The sequence below is a fragment of the Scardinius erythrophthalmus genome, assembly GCF_964197995.2.
Source record: "Scardinius erythrophthalmus genome assembly, chromosome: 4".
NCBI lineage: Eukaryota > Metazoa > Chordata > Actinopteri > Cypriniformes > Leuciscidae > Scardinius > Scardinius erythrophthalmus.
The window spans coordinates 31180049-31184073 of NC_138224.1; the positions used below are offsets into that span (position 1 = coordinate 31180049).

Below are 4025 nucleotides of genomic sequence, written 5' to 3' on the forward strand. Positions count from 1 at the left end.
TATCTGTTTTGTGCATCGTTTCCATTGTTCAGTTTTGCATTTCAAAACTCAAGGGGAGATCGCAAACTCAGGCCATCTCCCAGGCTCCACCATCAAATCAAGGACTTCCTGTCATTGCACCAGCACTACCCGTCTCTCTCCCTTTCATTGTACTATCTGTGCAGCTTTCTACAGTGCCTTGTCCCTCACAGGTGATGTTCTTCAACCTCTCATTACCTTCAGCTATGCCACCATCAGCTCAGACACAGACATCCAGTCAAGCTGTTCCTTACTCCACTCAGACATACAGAAAGAGAAAACAAGGGAGGGAGCCAGAGATGGGACCAAGTCACACATGTGCAAGTCTCAAGTAAGTCTCAAGTCTTAACCTTCAAGTCTCAAGTAAGTCCCAAGTATTTTTTTCTTGGGCAAGTCAAGTCAAGTCAAGTCACAGGCTATGTCAAGTCAAGTCAAGTCAAGTCCTGTAGTAGGTCAAGTCAAGTCCAAGTCAAGTCACATTATTATTGTAATTTTACCTGCAGAATCTGATCTTAATAAAGTGTAAAGACCAGATATGGGTAACTGTCAATAAATTACAATAATTTGGAGTTGCATTGTAAATACTCATGTTCAGTAAAATACATCATGGAATCAAACAAAATTGTTACTTCATAAAATTATTTATTTTTCACTTCTGCCAACAGTGTTTAAAATGTAACAAAGTTTAATGTTGTATGTAAACTGTGTTTACAATAAGTGTATTGTGATTGTCAAAACATTTTAGTAACTAAACTGAATTGTATTCGGTTTAGTGACAACATGTTACAATGTTTACATGGTACAATTTCTGGTAAGCTACGCTTTTTTATTATTTCAATTCAATTATTGTAATCTGATTTAATATTGACTCATTTGGATAAATATTAGGTAGGCTACACAAGATAGGCATTAATTTTTCTCAAGAAAAAAACAACTCACCTAATGCTGTAAATATACAGAGAGAGATAATGCGTTTTTTATTATAATAACAACTTTATTTAATGATAAGTAAAAATATAATAAATATGTAATAGTACACATATTTAGCAAAATACTTTTTTCTAGCCAACTAACGTGCTATAGCCATATTATGGTCATCAAATGGCTTTCCTGGGGTAAATGTTATGTGACATAATTGTTCTCCAGCTGTTTTATTAAACCATTTGTTTGATTGATTGGTCGATATTATGTATGAGGAATATACATTTCGGTAAGTTGTAGGCCTACTGTATCTTTCAACATTGTTCATTCGTGTTTATTTTTAGAGATGATCGGTTCACCTGCCGCTAGGGATCTGTCGCGTCACATTTACAAGCGCCAAAACGGTATTTATTGTTTGAATTTCGTAATAAAAGTGACATAATCTGAGAGCTGAGATTTTTTTTATATCATATGTAACCTCCTCTTGCGTCGCGATTTTTCTGTGCGTGAGAAAATGAACGTGTGGCGACGTGAGAGCATGTGAAAAGTGTCGCGTGTGTCTCACGGTGAATGCGTGAGTTGGCAGCTCTGTCTGGCTATCCGCGATGTTAATGTTGCATGTCTTGCAAAGCGCTGTTCATCTTTTGCCATCTTGTGAATAATTCTTGAAGCCGAAAGCGATGACCCTCGGAGTCAGTACCCCTCCGGCTGACATGTTGATGTGATATCTGATCTGAGTGGGCGTGGTGTGCGAGGTACGAGAGGGCGCGACTGATGATAGTGTCGTGATCCAGTCATGACAACGCTATTCTCAGCCTGCGCTCCAGCTGGGTAATCAACTTTATTTTTTAAAATAATTTATATATTTTATATTCAAACTTGAAAACATGATGTGATTAACACTCAAGTCATTCAAGTCATCGTGTCTCAAGTCAAGTCAAGTCCCGAGTCTTTAACTTCCAAGTCCGAGTCAAGTCTCAAGTATTTTATTTTTTGTCAAGTCAAGTCACAAGTCATAAAAATAGCGACTCGAGTCGACTCGAGTCCAAGTCACCAAGTCACAAGTCCCCATGTCTGGAGGGAGCACACTGAAAATGTCACAAGAAAATATGTAAGACAGACATCATTCTTTGCAGAAAGTGTAACAAAGAGAGAACGCCGCCATCACATCTTCAGTACTTTGGCAACTGGTACTGCTAAGAGTCTGAGACTCAATCATATGGTGAATGGAGGGCTGTGCTAGAGGAATGAGGTTATAGGGAGAAAAAAGTAAATGCCAGGAAATGACAACCCTCCAGCTTCTTAAAATTGCTCTTTCAGCACATGCTATGTGTATTTTTTTATTTGGTTAATCTTTGGATTATAGAGTCATTAAAAGTCCCCAACAATAACAGCGGTCTAAAATATATAATAACTATGATAAGATGATGCATCTTGGTTCTTTTTTAAACATGTTTTTTTCTTCACTGCTTGTTTCCTCTGCTGCATGCGTCTGTTGGGAAAATATTTCAGGTATAAATGTAATTATGTATATATGTAATGGTAAGTTTACCTTGTTATTTATGTGAGTTTTCTGAGGTTTTTTTTTTTTTTTTTTTTTTTTAAATAGTACTGATGTTCACTGGGTTAATTTTTATATTTATATATCTATATAAATATATGTGTGTATTATGTAAAAAAAAACAAAAAAAACACACATCTTGAGATTGAGGCACAGGCTTTATTCATGAGACTAAAACTATTCAAGTGTACATAGTTTATTTAGAATTATCATTCCATGCTTTATCTGCCATGAGATGAAGAGATGAAGTGAAGTTTAAGCTGCTGTTTAAAAAACCCTCTGTCCAGTAAAGTGTGCGTGCTTTGGGTTTCTTCAAGCGTTTTGGAGACGTTGCTGCAGTATTTAGTCTGTCTCAGTTTTTTTTGGTTTCTTCGTGTAAGAACACCTCTGAATTAAACTAATCCTGAAACATTTAAGCTGCTCAGGATCTGTCTTAAAGTAGTCTCTGACTCTAAAATAGTCAACTAGTTTTTGATATGGCTCTTTTGGGAAGAATGTATCAATCAAAAAATTAAGAAAAAAGAAAAAAGTTTCATAACTACTGATAAACAGGACTTCTGCACTCAAACATGACACATACTGTGCACATACACACATACTGTGCTTTTTAGAATCTTGCATATTAGATGTGCTTGTTCACATTATTTTCAGCACGATTAACATGTTTTTAAATATGTATTTCACAAAGACTCAAATATGAATACCTCTTAAATATGTTGTATTGCTTGTATGCGTTTCTGTACATTTCGATGCACTTATATGATTTTAGACAGCAAAGTGTGAACAGAACTTTTATTTTGGTGTGGCTATATGACGTCATAAAGCTGCGCTGCGCTCCCACATATGTTGTGATTCGGCTGAAGACAGGTTTGTGTTTTTAAGCGATGCAAATGTTCTGTCTATTTTAGATCTTTAACAAGCGATGTTAAATTAATTAACTGCTATTAAATATACCATTGTAATACTTAATCTAACATTAATAAAGGTTATTTTGTTAATAAAGCACATCCACAGATGAGTAACAGAAAAGGTACGTCTCATTTCGCGCCCTATATCATGAATCAGTTTATCATACACACGTAATTCGGTCACTGGCAAGTAGTGATGGAGAAACAAATATTTGAAACTCCGAGTCAATTGAGCCAATTACTTCGCAAAATGATTCATTGATTCGAATCGCCGCTCGCTGACGTCACATGCTGGTCAAAACACTGTAAATGTAACGAGAACACAAACCTGTTAACAAACTGCAAATGTTTTCTTGAAAGTGTAATATTAAATGTATATACAAATGATACCAACTATAAATCATAAAAACCTAAATATAAAAATATAATAATTTGGATATTTTCGTATTAATTTGTTTTTTATTGGATTTTTGGCTTGTCAGGTGATTTAGACCATTAACTCTGACTGACTCTTACCAGTGCACCAAACTACTGAAATAGAGCAGATTGAGACACACACAGAGATTTAGTGTGTATTTACTTTTCTTTATGTTAATTATTCTCATCTTAATCATGAC

The 4025-nt window shown here is 35.4% G+C and overlaps 1 protein-coding gene across 2 annotated transcripts in view; it reads left to right on the top strand.

Annotated features, from left to right (window-relative positions):
- The window catches only part of LOC308689724 (uncharacterized protein), a 461468-nt gene that overhangs the window by 26234 nt on the left and 431209 nt on the right, over window positions 1–4025 (top strand). The gene's annotated exons all lie outside the window — the stretch shown is intronic.